This window comes from Cricetulus griseus, assembly GCF_003668045.3.
Source record: "Cricetulus griseus strain 17A/GY chromosome 1 unlocalized genomic scaffold, alternate assembly CriGri-PICRH-1.0 chr1_1, whole genome shotgun sequence".
Taxonomy (NCBI): Eukaryota; Metazoa; Chordata; class Mammalia; order Rodentia; family Cricetidae; genus Cricetulus; species Cricetulus griseus.
The window spans coordinates 141,399,765-141,425,086 of record NW_023276807.1 but is presented as its reverse complement, the minus strand read 5'-3'; positions in this window follow the sequence as shown (position 1 = coordinate 141,425,086).

The following is a 25,322-nucleotide window of genomic DNA, read 5'->3' as shown; positions in this document are numbered from 1 at the left end:
TTGGAGATTACCAATAACAGAAGCTCAGTGGATGGATGATTACACCAAAGACTTGATCTCAAGTGGATCATACTGGCCAAGTTAGAACAACTGGTCAGGGGAACCCCAGAGTTATCTCACAAAGAAGAGACTGTCTGGAAAGACCTTTCCTTGGGCTCCAATCCTCACCACTCAGACTGTGGAGGGTTGCCAAAAAGATGCTGTTTGGGTCAGTGGCAAAATCATCACTATGCTATTGTATCCCCATGGCCTTCCTTTTTGTACCTGATTTAAAGGCAGAACATGCAGAAGGGGTGGAAGCAATATACAAGTTTACCCAAAACTGTGACTTGGCTTCATTCATTTCAACCATCTCTCTTTTAATTGACTGTTTACAAACTGTTGAGTCAGATATCCCAACCCCGCCTCCTCCATTGGCTGGGGACAGGGGGAGATGTGGTTTCTATTAGTGACCTGGAGAAAGTTCATGCCCTCTGGGAAGAGGGTGTCCATGAAATGGCAGGGTGATTAATGGTTTGTTTATAGCATGGACATCTAGCCTGTCAGGACCCTTCAATGGCCTTTGATGTAAAACACACTGAGAGGCCCTGGGACCTCCTTATCTCCTCTGAGGAGAGAATTCAGAAATGAGGAATGGTGGGCTGAGGTGCTGAGGCTGGTCTTCAGGGGTCTGAATGGTTAAAACAGATAAGGGCCAGTGATGGGGGAGGGATGCTGAAGGGGACCTAGAGGGTGGACAGTACTCAGCAGGGACTCCCTGTTGTCTTTCTTATCTCCCTCCCCTCCTCTCTTTTTCTTCCCGCTCTCATCTTGTTCTCCCTTGGCACCCCCAGGTCTACACAGATTAATGGCCTCACAAGTTACACACCCATGTCACCAGGAATAAAGTGATGGGCATTTGATTTCTGAGGGCCAGTGGGTGGGCAATGGTGAAACTCTGGTACTGAACCATTAACTATAATTTAAAGCCCCCTGGAGCCTGGCTGAAGGAGCCATGTTTCTTTAAGAGAACAGAAGAATCTGAAATCATTCCTCCCAGTTGCCCAGGCCAGGGGTTGGAGTTTGCAAACAGGCAAACTCCTATGGGCTGAGCCCAGCTCACAGCTGTATTTTGTTTGGCTGCAGAGAAATGAACAACTTTGTAGAGCTTGCCAGTGTTTAACAATAAGATTTCAGTTTCACATAAAAGTTCGAATTCCTGCTGTCTTCAGAAAAAAAAAAAAAAAAAAAACAAACTGGAGGTCTGAAGTCGTCAGGCCTGTATTCCCTCACAGCCATGGGGACTGAGAAGATGTTGGTCTCCCTCAAATGTGCCCAGACCTTTTCTGTTGTCCCCACCACATGATGTGCTGTGGCTGTTGCACTTAACCCCTGTAGTCAAAAGGTTGTTTCTTTCATTCCTAGCTCACTGTGCATTTGTGGTGAATTATTTAATCTAAATTCTTTGAGTCAATAAAAACGCCATTTTGTGAATACAACAGGCAGGCCAAAAGTAACCTAAAAGGACTGTTGTGACATTTCTAGGAGATACGGTTAAGTGATTAGTTCAGTGCCACTGTGTCAGGAGTCTTCAGTAAATGGCCATGGTTGTGCTGAAGGGGGCAGGATGAACAGAGACCTTCGAGTAAGCAAAAACGCTCTCCGTCACTTGTTGACTTTAAAGCTACCACTAAAAAATGTGACCATTTAAGAAAAGCATCTTTACCTTGATTTCTGAAGACACATTGACGTCTCAGTATTCTCATGTAGCCCAGGGTCTGGACATTCAAGAATATCTTTAAGATTTCTTATAATTATGTGTATGTGTTTGTGCCTGTTCACGGGTTTGTGCCCATGAGTGAAGGTGCCCACAGAGGTCAGAAGAGGGCATCAGAGCCCCTGGAGCTGGAGTTACAGGTGGCTGTGACACCGCCTGAGAGAGATGCTGTGAACTGGACTCTGGTCTTCAGAAAGAGCAGTGTACATTCTTAACTGCTGAGACATCTCCCCAGACACCCACTAAAGAAAATGTGAAGCTAGGTGTTGGGGCCTGATGCTTGTCATCCCAGTACTAGGGAGGTTGAGGCAGGAGGATTGGCACAAAGTCAAGGCCAAGTGAGTTCCAAGCCAGGGTAAATCACACACACACACACACACACACACACACACACACACACCCCACATCCTCCCCTCTCTCCCCAAGAGCACTGACCTCACATGCTCTGTGCTTTCTGGGGTGAGAATATGAGAAACACTGAGAACTCAGAGAAGTTTCCTTCTTACTTCTGAATGGGTTAGTAGTGTGCCAGCTAAGCCTGCATGTGAACACAAGAGTATGGAATCTATAAAGACAGCATGGGAAGATGCCTTCCCACAGCCCATGGTTGCTGCTTCTAGTCTTCTGTGGGAAAAAATGAGGCAAAGGTGAGCTACAGTTGGTCTAATGAGTCATAACCCATAATGAGACACTGGTGATCTCCAATCTGTGACTTCTGGCAGCTTTCTGAATTCCTCAGCTGCTCCTTCCCACCCTGTTGCCTGCAGCCTAGGAACCCAGAGGCAGAGCTTGCTGCAAGGTGATGCACATACAGTTGCACCTGGTCTTGCCTGTCAGTCAGCACACATGCAAGAGGCAGACTAGTTTGTTTGGAATCAGATCAACCCTAAAATGATTGCTCTTTCTTTCTTTCTTTCTTTCTTTCTTTCTTTCTTTCTTTCTTTCTTTTTTTCGAGACAGGGTTTCTCTGTGTAGCTTTGCAGCCTATCCTGGCACTAGCTTTAGACCAGGCTGGCCTGGAACTCACAGCGATTCCCCTGCCTCTGCCTCCCGAGTGCTGGGATTAAAGGTGTGCACCACCAATGCCCCGCCTGATTGCCCATTTTTTTTTTAATTTTTTTATTAGTTCAAGTTAGGGAACAAGCTTGTTTCACATGTAAGTCCCTTCTCCCTCTCCCTCCCCTCACCCCATCCCTCCTCCCACACCCCGACCTACCCCCCACCCCATCCACCCACCACTCCCCAGGCAGGGTAGGGCCCTCAATGGGGACTCTGCAAAGTCCATCAAATCTTCCTGTGCTGGGCCTGGGCCCTTCCCCATGTGTCCAGGGCCAGACTGCATCCCTTCACGTGGGATGGCTGATTGTCCATTCTTAAGATTTTTTTCTCTGCTTTTTCCCTGGTAGAAAGAGATCAGCACTTCTGATACAGGTCTCTGGGATTTCATTTTCCATTATGCTGTGGCATGCCCCAGTTTGTACCAGTTCAAATGCTTTGGCTGCAAGCAACAGACACATCATGTATAGCTTTACCATCTCATTCACTATGGTGATGGGCTCAGTTCTTACCAACAGTACTGAGCCTTTTGTAGGTGGATGGATTACATTTCCCAAATAACCACAAGAGAGACCTATAACAAAACCCCAGGAATAGAAAGAAAAACAATTGGCCTGCACAACACCTTGCTCTAGGCCACACGTAAAACCATGTGTTGAGAAGCAGCCTGTGGTTCACAGATAAATCCCTCATGTGAACACTTTCTGTCACAGGTAGGAAAAGAAGAGTCATGCTGAGAGTTGGTCCACACTGTCCAGTAAAAGGAGGGTGAGAGTCCCTGAGTGTTTGCACTGTAACAGATATAATAGGAGACTTGGGGTTGCAACGGCAGTGGATGCAGCTGGATGACCAAGGCTGCAGAGATATGCTTTGTATTCTGTGGCTTAAAGCTTTGATAGCCAGAGATGTAGCTAGCATGTAATGTCAGGTCACTTTCTGGGAAGTAGTCAAGGGCTGAACATGCTCTAGCTGCCTTCTTAGCAGCAAGCATTCTGTGGACAGGGCAAATTCTGTACATGGGAAACCAGACAGCAGAGATGGTCCCATGGACAGCACATATCCTGGGGGAACAAAAGGTGAGATTCTGAGCTGTCTTTCTCTTTCTCTCTTTCCCTCCCCCCCTTATATACACAACAGAATTCTATTCAGCCACCAAAATAATGAAGTTTTGTATGATCAAGTGGTGTGTGTGGTATGTGTGTGCAGTAGGTGTGCATGGCCATGTATATGTTTGGAGGCCATAGGAGGACATCAGACATCAGATTGCCTGGCTGAGCTCTACTACTGTCCATCTTGTTCCTTCTAGACAGGGTCTCTCAGTGAACCTCAAGCTAGGCTGGTAGCCAGCAAGACTCAGTGGCCCTCTTGCTTCTTCTCCCTGCAGTTCTGGAATTACAGGTTCCTGAAGAAACATCTGCAGTTTTACGTGGGTGTTGGGATCCAAACTCAGGTCCTCGAGCTTGTGCAGCAAGCAGTCTACCCACTGAGCCATATTGTCAGCCCCTGGGCCTGTATTTTCAACATGTAATCTGTATCAACTCAGCTGGAATTCTCTCTCTCTCTCTCTCTCTCTCTCTCTCTCTCTCTCTCTCTCTCTCTCTCTCTCTCTCTGGTGTGTGTGCGCACGTGCCTGTGTAGGCAGCAGAAGGAGGCATCAGTTTCATGCTCTATCACTCTCCACCTTATTTCTTTTCTTTTTTGTGTTTGTTTTTGTTTTTTTTTTTTGAGACAGGGTTTCTCTGTGAGGCTTTGGAGCCTTGTGCTGGCACTTGACTGTGTAGACCAGGCTGGCCTCGAACTCACAGAGATCCGACTGCCTCTGCTTTCCAAGTGCTGGGATTAAAGGTGAGAGCCACCACCGCCCAACTGGAAAGGTTTTTAGACTGTTCTGCTCTACACTCTTGGGAATGTGGATTTGGTCACATTCCTTCAGACGGTTCCACTACTGGCTATTTTCCTAAAGGAAATGATCAGTATGTTGAAGAAATAGATTAAATTCACATTCATTGCAGTATTAATCACAACACTCAAGCTATTTAATTGGCTATGAAGCCAATTAAATGCCCACAAATGAATGCTCAAGTAAAACAAACACAGTATGCATACACATGGAATTCTATTCAGCCAACAAAATAATGATGTTTTGTCTGATCAAGTTAGCCTCATTTCAAAGATGAAGGGATAGACTGACAAATACAAATCAATAAATGTAATATATTACACAAATGGACTCAAGGATCATCTCAGTGGATGCAGAAAAACCTTTTTACAAAACCCTATAACCTTTCAGTATAAAAATCCTATAACCCAGGCTGCAGAGATGGCTCAGCAGTTAAGAGCACTGACTGTTCTTCCAGAGGTCCTGAGTTCAATTCCCAGCAACCACATGATGGCTCACAACCACCTTGAATGAGATCTGGTGCCCTCTGCTGGCATGCAGGCAGGAGATTGTATACAAAATAAATACAATCTTAAAAAAAAAAACAAACCCTATATCCCTTCATGAATTAATGTTGTAAAATGAGTATCTTATTAAAACCAATCTATATACTCAAAGAAATCGCCATTAATATTTCAATGCCACTCTTCATAGAAATAAGGGAAATAAATCTTAAAATTCATATGGAATCACAAAAGATGCCATATATGCAAAGCAACTCTCCATATATGGAATAATGTTGGAGGCATCACCATACCTGATTAAATTATATTACAGAGCCACAGTAACAAAAACAGCATGGACTGGCACCAAACCAGACATGTAGATCAACCGAATACAGTAGAGAAACCTAACATATAGGAGGCCTGCAACTGCAGCCACCTGATTTTTGACAAATATGTTGAAAATATACACTGAAGAAAAGACTGTCACTTCTATAAACAGTGCTGGGAAAATTGGAAGCTAGATCCCAATCTCTCATCCTGTATAAACATCAACTCCAAACAGATCAAAGATCATAAAGTAAGCCTCAAACCCACTAGACAAAGTGAGAAACATTTCAAGATATAAGCACAGACAATAGCTTTCAACATAGGACTTGAGTTTCTCAGGAACTAATGTTAGCAACAAATTAAGAAGGTTTTGCACACCAAAGGAAGCTGTAAACAAATAAAAACAAACGCTGCAAGTATATGCACTGACCAACCATGGACCAAAATCCCCAGAACTATGAATCAAGGAAAATCTTTCCTCGGTATAAGTTGATTCATCCCAAGCATTTGTTTTGTTACAGTAATGGAGACATGACTAACACAAGGTTCCTGAAAAGCATCAAGAGAACAAAGTTTAAGTCCTCGACACAAAAAGGTAATGCATAGGTCAACTGTTTTAGTTTAGCTATTCTATTGTGGATGCAGACTTCAAAACAGCATGGTACATGTAATAAATAATACAATTACATCTGACAATTGAACTTTTTTTGTTTTGTCTTTTTGAGACAGGGTTTCTCTGTGGCTTTGGAGGCTGTCCTGGAACTAGATCTTGTAGATCAGGCTGGTCTCGAACTCACAGAGGTCTGCTTGCCTCTGCCTCCCAAGTGCTGGGATTAAAGACGTGCGCCATCACCACCTGGCTATATTTGACAATTGAAATAAATTATTTAACCTTTATTTACTTAGTATATGTGAATGCATGCATGTGCACTCACATGATTGTGTGTGTGTGTGTGTGTGTGTGTGTGTGTGTGTGTTTGTGGAGAGAGAGAGAGAGAGAGAGAGAGAGAGAGAGAGAGAGAGAGAGAGGATAACTTGTGGGAGTCAGTTATCTCCTTTCACTTTGTGGACCCTGGGGATAGAACTTAGGACATCTGTCTTGGCACTAAGTGCCTTTGTCTGCTGAGCAAGATCTTGTGGTTGTTGTACCTTCATACTACTGAAACCTCTTTAATATTCTTTATATTTTTTTCTATTTGTGAATGGAGTTTCACTGATCTGTTCTATCTCTATTTTCATTCTAGTGTACAAGTGTGTGTGTGTGTGTGTGTGTGTGTGTGTGTGTGTGTGTGAGAGAGAGAGAGAGAGAGAGAGAGAGAGAGAGAGAGAGAGAGAGAGAGAGAGTACCAGAGACTTTTTCTCCAGCTCCCAAACACAGAGACTTCTTATTAGTTATGAATGCTTGTAATGCTTGTCCTTAGCTTAGGCTTGTTTCTTTTTCTTTTCTTTTCTTTTTTTTTTTTAAGATTTTATTTATTTATGATGTATACAACATTCTGCTTCCATGTATATCTGCACACCAGAAGAGAGCACCAGGTCTCATAACGGTTGGTTGTGAACCACCATGTGGTTGCTGGGAATTGAACTCAGGACCTATGGAAGAGCAGTCAGTGCTCTTAACCTCTGAGCCATCTCTCCAGCCCCTAGGCTTGTTTCTTGATAGCTCTTATAACTTAATCTGTTTCTTTTCATCTACATTTTGCCTCAGCGCATTTTTATCTTTCTTTCCTTCTGTATATCCTACTTTCACTGCTTCTCATGTCTGGCTGGATGATGGCTGCCTGGCTTCTGGCTTTGGGCATGTCCCTCTATTTCTCCCTCATTCTCTCCATCTCTCATTCTCCTGAACCTAGATTCCTCCTATTTATTTTCTCCCAGTCCACCAGCCCCACCATCTTTTCTCCTGCCTGCTTTTTGGTCATTTAACTCTTTATTAGACGAATCAGGTGCTTTAGGCAAACATGCTGAAACAAATGCAACACATCTTTACATAATTAAACAAATGCAGCAGAAACAAATGTAACACACTGTTACCAGCTAAAGTAATATTCCACAGCATAAATGAATGTAACACATTTTTACATAATTAATAGTGTGTGTGTGTGTGTGTGTGTGTGTGTGTGTGTGTGTGTGTGTGATGAGCGAAGGCTTCTGCTATATGTTTCTCTTATTGGTTGATGCATAAAACACTGTTGGCCAATAGGGAAGCAAGATAGGCGGGACTAGGAGGCAAGGAGGATTCTGGGAAGTATAGTAAGAGAAGTCGCCTTGTGATTGCGGGAAGAGAGGACGCATGAGACTGGTGTTCTCAGTAAGATAAGACCTTGTAGAAATACATACATTAGTAGTTATGGGTTAATACTTAAGACAGCTAATAAGATGCCCTAGACATTGGCCAACAGCATTATAACTAATAAGAGTCTCTGTGTTATTTGTGGCTGACGCAGCACTGGGACCAGGCTGGCAGGAAGAGTTATTGTAATGTGTGCGCATGCATGCGATATTCGGTTCACAGGTGATTAGACTAAAGGATGCAGAGATGACAGGTGGAGAGCAATTTGCCTTCCCTGGAGGCGGCTCTGCCATTTGAAATGATAGACAGGAGTTGTGTGTCCCCTCCTTAGCATATTAGGTACCTTTTCATTGCTGTGATCTAATCCCCACAACAGGAGCTTAAGGAAGGAGGAGTTTATTTGGATCATGGTTTGGGGTTAGGCAGTCCATTATGGTAGGGAAGACATGGCTGCTGAAGTATGAAGCCGTGGTTTACATTACATATACAGTCAGGAATCAGAGAGAGAAATGAACCCTCTCTGGTTTGAATAAGAATAGCACCCATAGACTCTTGTGTCTGAATGCTTGGCCCATAGGGAGTGGCACTATTAGGACATGTGGCTTTGTTGGAATAGGTGTGGTCTTGTTGGAGGAAGTGTGGCATTGTGGGGGTGAACTTTGAGGACTTAAATGCTCAATTCATGCCCTGTGTGGCACACAGTCTCCTTCTGTTGCCTGTGGATCAAGATGTAGATCTCTCAGCTTCTCCAGCACCATGTCTGCCTGCGTGCTGCCATGTCCCACCATGATGATAATGGAATGAACCTCTGAAACTGTAAGCCACCAATTACATGTTTTCCTTTATAAAAGTTGCTGTGGCTATGGCATCTCTTCACAGCAATGGAAACCCTAAGATACTCTCTCACACCATCTTCTATGTTCTATCACTATCCGTAGGTGATTACATGTTCATGCCCAGGGTGACTTAGGAAGCCAACCTGGGCCCACAAGCTCAGAATGGAGCCTTCCCTTGCATTTTAAAGACCAATTAACTAAAAATTCTGTAACATACAAGTCTTTCCTACAAGTCATTCTACTTCCTGTTCCTCAACGTCCTTTAGCTTTTGTGTAGTACAGAGAGCAAGAAATGAGTTTTGACAGCTAGACAACCTGCAGTTTTTAGTTATAAAAGCATCAATCATTTTGCTGGTTTTGAGATAGCCTAGAGAAACAAAAAGGGTAAGCCTATGGTCACTGAGCAGTCTGCAATTCTGGGTAGAGGGTTCTTTTACAATCCCATTCCCAAGTCACCCTCACTGCTGTAATGTTCATAATTCCTTAATGGAAGAGTTGCAAGTGTCACGGAGAAAGCCTATTCTCAATACAAGTCAAAGCTTCATTCTGCCAAGGAATGCTCACGGGTCTGTCTTAGGGCAGCATCCTATGACAGGGCCAACACGTTTCCTCACAAAGCATGAATCCTGGAAATGTCTGAGTAACACCAGTATCATGCCTTCATGGGTGAAATCCTGTCTTAACTGACCCCCAGGAGTGCAGACCCGGATTCCAAGCATTTCATCTCCTAGGGGTGTTTCTCTTGGTCAGCCACTCAGTCATCTCTTTCTGCAGCCAAAAGCAATCTCTTGGTGTGAAGCATCCAGTTTCACTCTCCAGTCAGGAAGGGCGGGCCAGCACAATCTTGTCTGACACAGGCTGATTCATTATTGCTCTCGGGAAATCGCTCCTTGCCATTTTATTAGGATATGAATCTGCTAGCAGTGGCCAGATTTCAGATCAGTTTGTAAAAGGCACAGTAGAAAACACACATGTTGTTATGCATGAGGGTGGGTATATGTGTAAGTCTTTTGTTTGTTTGGGGCTAGTGTCTTGTGTGGAGTCCAGGCTGGCCTTTGCCTCATAATCTTCCTGCCTCAGCTTCCCAAGTGTTCTGCTTTGTCTCTTTTATGACACCGTGAGACTAAGAACAAGGAGGCGTTTCTCAAAGACCCAAGTGTGGGGAATTTATAAAAACGGGAAGGAAGTTTGCTGCTAAGGGCAAAGTGCAGTGGCCTAGTTAAGCTGTTTTATTTTTAACAATGCATTTCTTAATTAAAAAGTTGAAGTTGGCATACCAAGTGATGATTTAGTTATGGCATTTTCTGGCATATATGGCACTATGTTCTCATTGAACCTCCTCTCCTGTGTCTTTTCCTTTGCTCCCTGCCCTGCTCCTTGCTGTTTTTCTCCCCGCCCCAAAAACTGTTTCCAGTGTGATGAGTTGGATATAAAAGTGATGGGGACGAAAGACAGGATCCTACCTGGATATCTGGCAAACCGAGGACGATGTGAGGCCATTCTGGATTATGAATCCCCTTCCCACTACACACCTACGTCATTGTTAGATCATGTGGTTGGATTGCTACAGTGGTCCGAGTGTGAAAAGTTCAACTCTTGGTCCCTAGCTGGTGGTGCTGTCCGAGCTCGCTGATCCTTTAGGAGGTAAAGCTTTGCTGAAGGAAGTGGGGCCCTGGGGGTAGGACTAGGGTTTCACAGTCTGGCCGGACCACCTCTAATTCTCTTTCTGCATCCTGACTACAACACAACCATGACCAACTGCCTCCTACCCTTGCTGCCATGCTTTCCCCACCATGAAGGTTTTAGCCCCTCCAACTCTGGGCTAGAATTAACCCTTTATCACCCAGAAGCATCTTGTTGGGCACCTTGTCTTAGCAAAAAGGAAAACGACAACACAGCTGTGATAGGACATTCATTAGAGAGTCAGCGGCATTGGGGGTTTGGGTTCCAGCAATGGATGCCTACTGCTACACATTACAAGGCAGAGGCTGATGGTCGACAGGCCCATTCATCCAACCAGCGTGTGACACCTTGGAGGTTCTGGGCAGAGACTGGTTAATCAATAAAGGAAGTGTCCACTCCTGAGGGCTTGCTTCACAGGCCAGGAGGGGTACAAATCAAGGAACAGAGTCCGTGACAGTGGAGTGCATGGAGCTCTGTAAAGCCATAGCAGTGTTGCAAGAGAGACCAGACAAGGTCTTGCCAATGCAGCTTCCTGGACCAGGGGAAGGACCAGGGGAAGCTTCCTGGAAGCCTAGATGTCTAGTCTGTGACATGAAATGATGAGGGACAACCAAATAGGTGGAATCTGTGGTTTCGGGGAGAAAGGATTTGGTCAGGGAAGAGGTTGAAGTAGAGAGTGAAGCTGAGTGAAGGCAGGGGCCAGGTCTTGCAGAGCTTTGCAGAACATTTTGAAGAAGGCAAGGTTTTCATTCAAGAGAAATGGGAGCTACTGAGGCAATCTGAAAATGACTGCATTCTTAACTAGTCCTAGAGATGGGTGATCTTACATCAGCCACTTGTTTTGGGAAGGTAACTGTCATGGCTATTCTTGGCTGTCAACTTGAGTACCTCTGGAATTAAGTAAAATCCCAAAATGGAGGGACACACTTGTGAGCTTATTTTTGCTTAATCTGAAGTGGGAAGATGTACTTCTAATAGACTCTTTGGGGTGGGAAGACACACCTTTAATCCAGACCTTTTGAGGTGGCACCTCTAGTCTGGGCCTCAACTTCTGCTGGAGGTCTATATAAAGACATGGAAGAAGGGAGTGTGCTGTTGGCCTTTGTGCTCTCACCCTGCTAGTAAGTTCATTCCTCCACTAGCAGCACTAGAGCCTACTTCTTTAGGGTTCTGGTGTATACTGAAGACCAGCTGAGACATCCAGCCTCGTGGGCTGACAGCTACTGGGTTCTTGGAAGTTTTGTTCAGAGGCAGCCATTGTTGAACTGACTGGACCTTAGCCTCTAAGTCATTCTAATAAATCACACACACACGTATGTGTGTGTGTGTGTGTGTGTGTGTGTGTGTGTGTGTGTGTGTGTGTGATATTCATTCTGTAAATTATGTTCCTTTAGAGAATCCTTACTAAAACAGTGACCATAGAAACAAGGAGTGTGTGTGAATATATGCTCACTCATTCAAGTAACTTGATCAAGTTCTAATTTGTACACAACAGACTAATGTTTCACATATACAACCTGATGAATTTGGACACCTGTACATACCTGTGAAAATGCCATTACAGTTAAGGCAAAGGTCCATGTACCCACCACTTCTGAGAACTTCCCCATGTCTGTTTGTTGTTATGAAAACACTTAACACAGAATTTACTTCTTAACATGTTTTCAACTGTACCATTCAGTATTAACCTTAAGCACCATATTTAATAGTATTATCAGAACTTTCTCATTCTGCACAATTCAAACTTTCTTTTTTTCTGTTTTTTTAATTTAAATTAGAAACAAGCTTGCTTTACATGTTAATCCCGGTTCCCTCTCCCTCCCCTCCTTCCCTGCCCCCCACTAACCCCCATCCCATCCCTGCTGCTTCCCAGGGAGGATGAGTCCTTCTATCGGGGAAATCTTCAAAGTTTGTCATATCATTTGGAGCAGGGCCTAGGCCCTCCCCAGTGTGTCTAGGTTGACAACTCAAACTTTCTATATGTTGAACAACATCTCCCCATTTCTTCTTCCTGAAGCTCCCAGCAAAGATCACTTGACTCTCTGTGTCTAAGGGTTATACTCTTTTAGATACCTCCTATCTGTGGAAGCATGGGCTGTTTAACCTTCTGCACCTGACTTCCTCCATTTAGCATCATGCCCCTTGGGTTCCTGCAGGAGTCAGAAATGGCATCATTGCATTCTTTTCCAGGGCTAATCACTATTCCATCATTGCAGACTCACTCTTGTGATGTCCTTTTGCATGCTGTGAATATGTTTCTCTTACTGGTTGATGAATAAAGCTGTTTTGGCCAATGGACAGGCAGGATGTAGTCAGGCAGGAAGGATAGGCAGAGCTAGCATACAAGGAGAATTCTGGGAGAGGAACACAGAGAGTGAATCACAAGAGGAGACACAATGTAGCTGCTGAGGAAGAAAGAGGCCTGGGCCTCACTGATAAGCCACGACCATGTAGAGATACACAGATTATTAGAAATGGGTTAAAAATTATGAGAGAGCTAGCCAATTAGAAACCCGAGCCATCAGCCAAACAGTTTATAATTAATATAAGCCTCTGTGTGTTTATTTGGGACTAAATGGCTGCTGGATCGGGTGGGACAGAAACCCCCTTCCACACTCTTGGTCTATCACAGCACAAGGATTAAAGAAGCCAGGATCCCTTGTGCCAGTGCAGGGAGATGGAGAGGGGCTTTGCTGGGGATGAGAGAATGTGAATGTGGGCACATTAACGTGAGTCCAGTTGACTTGGAAGTTGTAATATTCTTTAATGTGAAACTGTGTTCTAAAATATCTGTCTATAACAAATATCTGAGTTGATCAGCTACTAACTGAGGTTGCCTCATTCTAGATAGGTTGGTTCAGGGGCTTCTGGGCCTGTGGGGAGGTTGTGGTAGACCCAAGCCACTTACCTCATATCTTAGAAACAAGAAAAAGGAAGGAGAGTGGCTAGGGCCCTACCATCCCCTTCGAGGAATGTCCCCAGTGGTCCGAAATCTTCCTATGGCTCCTTTGCTCTGAAGTCTTCACCATCTTCCATTAGTTCCACAGCTGTAATGTGGGTGAAACTTATACACAGTGAGCACAGAAAGTGTCGCACCTGTATTTGTTTGTGGCCCCCTCCAATACAGAGCTGGTTGTAAGCTGTTTTGAGAGAGGACATTGGTGTCTGTGGGCTAAGAGCACTTCTGGAAGGAGTGGGAGGGCTTGGGAGCCCCTGAGCTCATGATTGCATATGTGTCTGCCAACTGAAGGACTTCGACCCACAGATGGACTTTCTGGAGTCTTTCCTCAAGGATTTGGTAAGCTCTTCAAGGAAATAAGCAGAGTGATGTAACAGTACCAAGGGAACAATCATTTATTTGTAAAAGGCAAACAGCACCTCTGTGTCAGCAAACCCCATGGACAGTAACTTGCTCAATATTTTAAGTAGGTCTTGAAGGAGTAGTTGGGAATCTTAAAATTGACATTGGAGAGAAAGAATATATATCTTAAGAAGAAACTATTGATGCAGTTTCTTACCTTACAAGGCAGTTCTTACCTCAAAGGGAGTAAGAGGTAGTTTATTCTGGAGACAAATTTGAGGAACCATAGCCTGGGAACTACGGAGCTTGGTTACCCCAGTTTCCACATCCTCCTGAAGTTGTATTGAGTTTTATAATAACAGAACAAAGAGAGCTATAAACCAAGAACTTAAAACACATGTTGGTGGAAATGTCACAGAGGTAGGTGATGCAGGAAGCTCTCCTTAGCCCTTAGATGCTATCTAATGACACCCTCAGCTTTTGGGTTGGTGGAAGCTAATGTTCTGCTAAGTTAATAGATTTCAAAAGGTTGTTTATCTATCCACAGGATGCTAATTCCAGACACAGAGATGGGCAAGAGATGTCTATCTGGGGCTAAAGCTAACCTAAGGTAAGTTATAATTAGGCTCTGGACCTGTAACATTCCAAGCTCTCCATGTTCTAATCTATCAGTCAGTCTCTGGACATGTGGCTTCTCTCCAGACATCATTGCTCACAGCACTTATATATAGGACAAATGTTGGACAACTGAAAATCATGAGTGATTTAGAAACATTTTAAATGATAAACTTAAAATTACATTTTATTTACGTGTGTGTGTGTGTGTGTGTGTGGAGTGTGTGTGTGTGTGTGTGTGTGTGTGTGTGTGTGTGTGTGTGTGTGTATGTGCGTGATGCATGTAAGCCATGACGGGTGTGGAGGGCTGAGGACAGCTTATGGGAACTGGGCCTCTCCTTCCACCATGTGTGCCTGGTGGCAGGTGCCTTTACCTACCCAATGATCTTACTGGCCCATTAAGTGATCATTTGTCATGGTATGGGGAAACCCTTGACACTTAGCTCTCAAAAGGCTCTGTAGAAAGGCAAAACAGCTCCTCGTCTGTTCTCCCATACAGGGCCTTGGGGGAAATGAAAGTGTGAGAGAATCTTTACTTTGCTGATGGTGTTAGAGGGAGACAAGCCAGGCCTGGAAGACTTCTCTGAGATGTTATATTGTCAAGACATTCTTGCCAATCAATGCAGTTTCTACCCACTTTGGATCTCACAAGTATAGGAAGGGTGGTTCAAGTGGATGGAATAAACACACAATAAAATGCAGCCTCCCCCCTCGAAAATTAAAACACCCACCATTCCCATTAGGAAAAATGTCTAAGGTCTGCTGTAGATTGGTGATCCAGGAAAGGTTTCAGTGGTTCTAAGTGAACAGTACCAGGCACAAGAGGAGGCTGAGTGAGGAAAGAGGAGCGTGAGTTTGAAACCACCCTCAGTTGCATACTGAGACTGTCTCAGAAAACAAAAAAACAAACAACAACAAAATCCTAAAAGGACAAGATGACTGCAGAGAGGTTAAAGCCAGAAGGCAGAACCTGGTCCCTGGGAGGTTTCTATCAGAGCCTAGAACTTTCAACTAGAGAGAAGGGGGGAGGGGGAGGGGAGAGGGAGGGAGGGAGGGTAGGAGAAAGTAGGGGGGGGAGGATTTACGGCAGATATCTCCCTAGTTCCTCACCAGGGACTGGTCTAATTACACACCTAGTGAACGAATTCTCTGGCTATCTTCTGTTGTAGGTACAATTTGGCATCTCCCTTTTAGAGAAAAACATACAGAGAAACTAAGTAGCTGGACTCAAGTTCCCCAGCTGGGGAGGGGGAAGGCAGGGGTCCAGATCCAGAAAGGCAGGCTCCAGGGTGTGCTTCAAACTGCAGACTACACAGCTTCTGGGATGAAATGACTCAAGCCTAAGGAGATGCAGAGTCAGGAGTTCAGGGTTTATGGTGTTTTCACTTACCTTGGGTCACACACACTTAGGCAAGAGCAGATTTTCAAAGCCTGCCTCTATACACCATGTCCAGGACAGGAGGTCTAGATGTCCACATCTGATACGGATCCCATGACCCCTATGCCCACATGTTCTCTGCTCACGGGTGGTCCAATTTCATCTGCCATGCCAAATCAACCCCCCACTGTCTTCTCCTTCTGGTGGATGGGGGATGGGAACTGGTCTCGCCTGAAGCATCAGGTCTGTCTTACTCCACAGAGGGACAAAGAGGGACTCTACTTGCATCATGCTTTGCCACCATGTACACTACATATTCTAGAAAAGAAAATCTGCCTCAAGTGTAAGCCGACTCAGTACACACATACAAACACTATACCACACACACACACACACACACACACACACACAGTCCTCATCCCTACTCCCACACTACACACAACACACACACCATACAATATACACGTTCATACACATCTCCCCACATACCAGACACCATACACACACATCCTACACATACTCACAAACACCACACACACATCCCTCACATACTCACAAACACACACCACAAATATCACACACACATACCATCCCTATCCCCACTCCCATGCATACACACACCAGACATACGTAGACACAGATACACATACCCCCAAACATCACACACACACACTCTGAGCTCCCAGATGAATCAGGACCCCCACTAACAAACATTTGTGTAGAGGCCTATAGGGCACGGCTGTGCCTGGGATCAGGGCTGAGAATCCCTGAAGAAATGGCTTTAGAAGAGTGGAGGCTGCAACTGACCCAATAAATCACAACACTGAGAAACAAGGAGGGGAGGAAATGTGGTAGAGCCCTTTTGAATGGAAGTTTATGAGTAGACAAAGTACTTAAAAAACAGTAAATTTTACTGCGTGTATCCAGGCTTTACAGCACAGTATTAGGGGATGCACAGAGATTGTGAAACAGTTGTCAACAATGAAGCAGATTGACACGTCTCTCACCCACATGGTACTTCTTTAATTTTTGACAAGAGCAGCTAAAATCTACCTGTCAAAGTCCCCAACCCAATACAATTCTTTAAAAATTATTAAATATTTTTATGTATATATTTTTATTGAAAATAATTTTTCATGTAATATATTCTGATCAAAGTTTCCTCTCCCCCAATTCCTCCCAGATTCTGCCCAGCTCCCCACTTCCCAACTCCATGCCCTTCCTTTCTCTCTTTAGAAAGCAGACAAGCAAGCATACAAAAAACCCACATTAACCAGAATTTTAAAAACAACAAAACCCAGAAGAAAATACAGACATATACACACACAAAACCCATAAAAACACAAAATCAGAAACCATGATACACAAGTAGAGCAGCAAGACAAAAGATACCAAAATAAAGCAGTAAGAGACACAAAGTCTTCAAAAATACCATTGTGTTCATTTTGTGTTAGCCACCTACTGCTGAGGATGGGCCTGCCCTGAATGAAGTGCTGCTTGTCTACACAGTGAGATTCTCCCTGAGAGAATTAATTCTTCACTTGAAAGCAGATGTGTGAACCCTGTGCAAAAGTTCCCAACATGATACAGTTTTATAGACTTTCCTCCTCATGTGGCCTATTAGCTCTGTCCACCTGTTCACTATACCTATCTGCAAGGTACTTGGGGTAAAATAGTTTTACTATATTCCTTTTCCTATAGTTTGATCAGGGCTTAAAACAAACAAAACAAAACCCAAAATGTAACATTTTCCTCTTGAGAAACTATAAAGCAGGAAAAGAAAAATGTATAGATAAAATTCTCCAAATCATAAAGTAAAGGATTTTCTCTTTTCTTTAGAAGACCAGTTTCTTTTATGTGAAATAGAACCATGAAAACTTCCTTTAGTTACCCCATTTTCTACTGGCTTTCCAACTTTATGAAGTATTTCCCTTTATTTATTTTCATAAAAGAATTTAACAATTTCTCCTCAGAAAGGGCTAAGTTGTGCCATATAACCATAGATTTAATCAATCTAAGGCTTTGGCAGAAGCAAAATTTTAAATGGTGTATTTAATCCAAAGAGCAATATTTGAAGTATGCGTTCTTATGGCCACAGAAGTAACAGGTAGCAGACCTGCACAGAGTTGGATTTTTCCAAGTGACAGCCTGAAAAATAGAGCTTTGTGACCTAAGTGTTACCTCCTCTTAGCTTTGGTAAGAGAGTTTTGAATGTTTATTGGGCGTCTGTAAAGAAAAGTTTTTGCCTTCGAGGTGTGTGGAACCTCTGTTCAAGAAGAGAGTGACCACAATGCTGAGACCATGGCTGTCCCTCAGCAGTTCCAGATGTGGAACCGAGGGTCACCATAAATTCCTCCAGATTTGCTCCAAGTGCGGGCTTGGCTGGCCTAGCTGCCTGGAACACACAAGGAGATGGTGCTCTGGCAGTCAGTGGCCATCGTCCTGCATGTAAAGGTTAGGCTTGTGTCTCTCCCAGAATCTAGCTCTCATGCTTAGAAGCCAGCTCCCAGGAGACAAAGCCTAGCCACAGCGTTGGCTGTTTGGAACAAACTAGAAGTCCCAAGAAATTTGGGAGTAAGGGAACAGACTGACTACAGGGAGAACCTGCCTCCCACTCACAAACCTTTAGCTTGCTTCCAGATCTTCTTTTGCCATGGCCCCATGTTTCTACCTTCATGCTGTTTATAGCACTAGTTTTGCCCCTGACATATCTTCTAATTTAATTCACTGCTCCCTTGTTGATAACCAAGCCCTTTCTTGTCTAATCTGTGGCTTTCTGAGTGTGTTTCTTGTGTGTTTGTTGTTTTCAATACTGTTTGTTTGCTTTTTTATTTGCTTGTTTTGTTTTCTAAAGAGAGAAAAGGAGACCCTGAATTGGATGGGTAGGGAGATGGGAATACCTGGGGAAAGATGGAAGAGGAGAACTGTGATCAGAATCTACTGTATGAATTATCAGGATTTTTTTTTTAAAGAATCTGCAATTAACTCAATTGTAGTTCCATTAATGTAATTGTTTTAGAACATTTTGTGGGGCTTCCTGTTCTTCCAAGCGTACCTTCCTATGACACTCATGTGTATCTTGAGAGTAGGGTCTCCTTCGGCAATTGTCAAATCACCTCTTGGGAAGTCATCATCAAATAGGGAGTGGTAGGGAAAAAAGGTGAAAGGAAGAAAGGAGAGAGAGAGGGAAGGAGAGAAGAAGGGAGAGAAGGAATTAGTTTTAAAGGGACCAAGGAAGTGTGATTGTTGAAATACGAGTGGAAATAGGAGATAATTTTTAAATACAGAGAGTAAAGGAGTAGACAAAAAGATTGCCCACAACCTAAGCCATCTGCATGGTCAGCCACACCCATACCCTTTTCTCAGCCAGTTTGCATTTCCCAGGCTGAAACAGCACAGTGCATGCCCACATATCTATTTAAAGTGCTCACTCTGTGCTGGGTAGTTGTGTGTTTTGTGAGATTTATTAACTCTTTAAACCCTTAGGGAAATCTATGAGAAAATAACTATTATTCTGTCTATTTACAAGTGGAACCTGAGCATTGGTGAGGTCACAGAAATGCCCAAAGTTACTATCAGGTTCTTAAACTCTCCCACAGCTGCATAGCTGTCTGCATCTTGTAAGACATCAGATATTCCTCTGTTTTCTCTGCTGGTGGAGAGCCACAAGCCCCACCCTGCTGTCCCACCCTTGGTGCAATCTTGGCATCTCATTCATCTCTTCCCCTATACCCTCACTGGGCTTCTCCTTCTTGAGCCCCCCTCTTGATTTATCCTTCTGGTTTGCCAAAGCACCCCTGAGGAATAGTATACACAGGGACAATTTCTGAGAAGTTAGATTCCAAAAGTGCTTCTTGTATGTTCAACATGGAATCCTACCATGACAATGTTTTGTTTGGTGGCTTTAGTTTTTTGAGGTATTTTTTTCACTGACCTTGAACTCACTGTGTATCTAAGGTGTCCTTGAACTCATGAAGCCCCAGCCTTCCAAATGCTGGCATTACTGGAGTATCATTATGTCTGAGAACCAAGCATTTTCTTCAGAACTTTAAGGGATTGCTCCTTGGTCTTCCAGCTTGCGCTGCTGAAAAGGCTGGAGGTATCCGAGTCTTGGTGTGTGTGTGTGTGTGTGTGTGTGTGTGTGTGTGTGTGTGTGTGTGTGTGTGTGTGTGTGAGTGCTCGCACAAACTTTGTTTTAGCTTTCTTTCTAGAAGCCTTGTGCATTATACTGTTATCTCTGATTTAAATAAGTTGGATGTCCTCCCAAATAGAGGACCCCTCAAATCTGTGAGTAGATTTGCATGTATGTGTTTAACTGAGAGATTACTCTCAGGAGACATGGGGCGAAGGACCTGGGGAAAGAAAGCAAGTGTTGTCACCTAGAGTCTACCCTCTGACTGGCAGGAGAGTCTGTCACCAGAATTGCACCACAGATTTGGCTCTTTTTAGAAAGAGAAAAAGTGACTGGTCTTTTGAACCTTCAAGTCTGTCAGTCATTGGCTGCCTCACCATTTTGTGCAGGTTTAATGGTGTATGGGACCTCCTAAAGGCACTGCTTCTGCTTGGGTGAGGGAGTTCTCCAGGGAAGGGAGCTATGAGGCATAGCCCTGCAATGGTTTGACTATCTCCCCAGAGTTGGAACTTAATTTCCCAATTCATATGATAATGATAATGGGAGTGAGACCCTTGCAAGGAATTAGGTTAGATGAGACCATAAGAGTGGGCCCCATGATGGCCTTGGTGGCTCTGGAAGAGAAGGAAAACCAAGTTAACTCTTGCTCCTCCTCATCATATGATCATTCAGGAGGGAGGCCCTCACCAGACACTGAATGCATGCTGATGTCAAACTCTTAGATTCCCAGACTCCACCCCTCTGTTCTTTCTAAGTTACCCTGTCTCTATATTGTTACAGCAGCAGAAATAGATAGAGAACAGCCAGCACTCACAGCTGCTGGGCACATTGGCCTGGTACAGGGACCAGCGGACCAGGGGACCAAGGGACCAGAGCAATTGTGTCTCCTGGACATGCGCTTTGACACTTTATAACCCTTGCCTCCCTCTTACAAACCCATGCACGTCAGTCAGAAGGTATTATGGTCAGTTGTTTTGTGGATGATGTACACCCCTTTTCTGGAACTCCTCTTGTTCACATTCGGGGGCTCTGGGACTTGTCTTCATGCATCTTCTTATCTGTTGTCTCGACGTTTTTCCTTTTTCATTTCATGTTGTCTTTATCCTTCCTTTTGAGCTTCTGATGAATTTCTGAGATTTTAATTTTCAAGCCCTCTTCTTTACTCTGATTCCTACTCATCTTTCATGGTTGTGACACAATCGTTTATGTCCAAAGCTTCTTTCTGAAAGAATTGTTTGTGTGTTCATATATGAGCGTAGGTGACTGAGACACTGGTGGGAAACTCTGCATCAGGAAGATAACTGACTGAAATCTTCATCCACAGTAGAGTGAGCTGGGTAAGGCCAGTTGGGTGATGGGGACATTACAAACAAGCTGCTTCCGTCATCACACATTTCCTGGCATGCTATAAATTTTTATGAACTGTCAATCAAAATGAATCCTTGCGGCCTCATTTTTGTTAGGTTTTATGATAGGTCGTAGCAGACCTGTGGCTGTCAGGATATAGTGATAGAGACTGAGGGATGCTCAGCCCTAAGTGGGACATCTGTAACACCTCTTCCTCTCAAGGCTAAGGGATCTTCTTCAAAAAGCAGGTGAAAAGGCTGTAAGAGCCAGAGGTGATGGATGACAATGTTTTCTGGACACAGCAAGGCAATTGGACACATGGACTCACAATGGTTGTGACAGCATGCTAGTAAACTGTGCCAGATAATATTCAGTATGGAGAGGGGAGCTGGGCAGCTAAGGGGAGAGGAATAGTCAGTTTTCTTGAAGGGTGTGGTTCCTGGTAGGTTAACCACACTCCAGTGGAAGGTCACATATCCAAGAGTATATGGGCAACATGAAATTGATGGGCTAAAAAAAATAAAATAAAAAACAGGATAACAATTTGAGAAAGGGTATGTGTTTGTGGGACTTTTTTTCTGAGAATTTCAACTGAAGACTCACTCTGAATGTATCTGATACAAATCAACTGGCTGGGGTCCTGAACTGAATAAAAGAGGGAACAAAGAAACCAGACAAGTGCTGTCACCTCCTAGCTCTGCTCTTTGGCAGGCACCATGGATCATGCTTCCCCCGCTGCTGTGCCTTCTCCAACATGATGGACTGTGTGTGTTCTTCTGAGCTGTGAGCCCAAATCAAACCATTCTCCCTGGGTTTCTTTTAGTCAGGTTTCTCACAGTGGTAAGAAAAATAAAGATGCAGCAACTTAGCTCAACCAAGTTAATTAGACCCACCCACCCCAGAAATCCTTGTAGTGTGACCACCTCAAACCCCAGTTCAGATGCTGCAGAATGCACGGCCATAACCAAAGATTACCAAAGATTCCCAGCCTTCATCTTCAAGTAGTTGTATGCGGTTGACTATGGTGGATGCTAGAACAGAAGGAAGATATATATATATATCATCAACAACAATAACAACGAAAACCCAAACATTCTTAGAAGTGTGGCTGTACATGAAGGACATTTGCATTGCTGTGACTTCAATATCCAATTTATGTGTCACCAGGGAGGAGAGATTCGTTTTTGGCTCAGGTTTCAGAGTTCAATCCATGACACTGGTAAGGCATGACAGAACAGTTCAGCTCCTGTCACACACAGCAGGTGAAGAAGGGTGAGCAGCTCAGACCAGCTCTCTCCTTTTCTCACTTTTACTGTCTCAGAGCCCAGGCCCCACTCACAGGATGGTGGTCCCCATTACAGTTTGTCTTCATCTCCCTTTAGCTAATTCTCTCTGGAAAAGTCCTTACAGATGCACCTAGGAGTATGCCTCACTAAACATCTTGGCACTTCTTAATCCCTGAGTTGACATGAAAACTTAGGTTGCAGTATAAGAATGTTACTAAGAGCTGATTTAGGTAAAAATTCTAAGCCTTGAAACTCATCACTAAGCTCCACTATTTTTTTTTGTTGTTTTTTTGTGAGTATGTTACATTTCCAAGAGATTTTCCTGTTTAATTTTCCATCTATTTCTACTTTTCTTAAACAGAACTACTCCCTCCTTGGTTCTCTGTTTGAATGAGTATCTTTTGACAGTCACCTAATGGGTCCTGTTGACACTCAGTTAATGGTACACAGTGTCAATAGCACATGTCAATACCTAGTCACATAAACCTCATCAACGAGGCCTTATCAAGGACTCTCACCTCCCTGGTAAACAAAGAAAGGCTAAGAAGGGGTGTGAATGCTCAATCTACTGCCAAATACAGGAGCTGCTTGTTTTTGGCACAGCCGCAAAGCCAGTCTTCCACAGAAGGCACGCTGCACCACCAGGCTGGTCGCCTTTCTCCCCTCCCCAACAGAAAGGCTTTTAGAAACACTGACCATCTGCAAGTGCTACAAACATAAACACGTCTGCATGGACAGAAACCAAGCCACCAAGTTAGTCACAGAGCTATTCACAGAACTTGAGAAGCAAAGAGAAGCCAAGAGCAGGAGGCTGAAGGGATATGACTGAGACACAGTACTGGGGAGAGTGGGTATACTTGAGAGGAGAACTTGGATCAGCCACTGGGTCTGTTAGCCCAGGCACTTACCGAGGCCTGCTAACCCCAGTTGTTTTCAGAAAAATGGGAATGATGTTAACATCTATGAAGGTTCATTGGACCTGGTGAGGTCGTTCAGTGGTAGAGCACTTGCCTAGTACTTGAGGCCCTGGATTCTACCCTAGCACCAGAAAAAGAAAAAAAAAAATCAAGTACTCTTTGTGGGATAAAAAAATATGTTGCATAATTCATCAAATTATAGGGCAATGGGCTAGTTATGACCATCTGTCCTAGCTGCTGTATTGATGTGGTAACAGCAGCAATATTCCACTGTTGTTTGAATGACCCAGTCAATGCAAAGTAATCACCGATTTCAATTCAAATACTTATTACTTGTTTAGGCTGTGATTACAGGTCACTTGCGACACATCAAACACTGGCTTTAGCTCTTTGCAACATCCCTTCATTTAAATTATTTTTCCTTCCTTTGCTTTGAGGCAGGGTCCTGCAATATAGCCCAGGCTGCACTTTAACTCTTGAATCTCCTGCCTCATCCTCAACTTCTGAGTATTGGGAATACAGATGTGTGCCACCACATCTGGATCACTTAATTTCTGAGATGGCCTAAGAGATGAGACATTTTTCCTGATTTATAGGTGAGAAAGCCAAAGTTTAGAGAAATGAAATAACTCTGATAAAGACTATTGAATATGTGGTAGAGTTGAGATGAAAACACAGGCACCATGGACCTGTGAAGCTTGGCAAATGTGGAATTGAATTAGGTCCATGGGACTATGTGTCTGTGTCCTTTGGCAAATGTGTGGCTGGGGTTAGCATGAGTCAGGATTGGGGCAGGTGGGAGGCAGCTGAAGAAGGGTTTGAGCAGGGGTAAGCAGGACATTCAGAAGGGGCAAAGCAGAGTTTGTCCAAGGATTTGGGCAGCCATGTGATGGCTCAGGTTGTTAAATGTATTCTGTCAGGTGTGTGTGTGTGTGTGTGTGTGTGTGTGTGGTGGGTGCTGGCATGTATGCATGTGTGCCATCTTACCACTAGACATACAGCTGCAAGGGATTGAAGACTAGCTGGAACAGGCCTAACAAGAGTGAGTTAGTACCTTACTAAGCACAATGCCCTGAGACGGAGGGTCCTAGGACAGATTTAACTACTAGTCCATTACCTGGGATAGATTTTTACACCTTTTCATTCTGCTGTAGTCACAATGCCCACAATTTTCTATTCCCCTAAGTTTGTACAGTGGTTGAGGAAGCTCTCAGCATTTCATGTAGGAAATTCATATCTAGCCAACAAGGAGGTGTTTCTTCCTGTGTGCTTATGTCTACAGAGTTTAGGGGGAAATCTCTCCAGAAGCCCCAGCAGATTGTCTTCCAGGTTCCAGATATTATGATTGGAGATATAACCATGCACAAACAATCTATGGCACAGAAGAGGAATTACTATCATTTCTCATTATCTGTAGAAGATTGGTACTGAGACTTCTCTTGGTCAGTGTTCTATTCCTGTGAAGAGACACCATGATCATGGCAACTCTTATTAAAAGAAAGCATTTAATTGGGACTTGTTTACAGTTTCAGATGTTCAGTCCATTATCATCATGGCAGGGAGTATAGCAGCGTGCAGGCAGACATGGTTCAGACTAGCTGAGAGTTCTACATCCAGATCTGCATGTTGCAAGAAGGAGAAAAAGCCAGACACACTAGGTCTGGCTTGAGGATCTGAAACTCCAAAATCCATCTGCAATGACATACTTTTTTCCAACAGGGCCACACCTGCTAATCCCTGTGAAGTTATTACCACTCCCTAATGACCAAGCATTCAAATATATGAGCCTATGGGGGCTGTTCCTATTCAAACCCCACAAACACCAAAATCCGTGAATTCTCAAGTCCCTTGTATGAAATAGCATTGTATTTATACACCCCCCACATACTTCAAGCCATCACTCCACTAATAATACTAAGTAGACAATACTGTATAAGTGATTGCTGTACTATATTGCTTAGGTTACAATAACAAGGAAGGAAAGATCTCTGCACATGGTCAGGTCAGGGG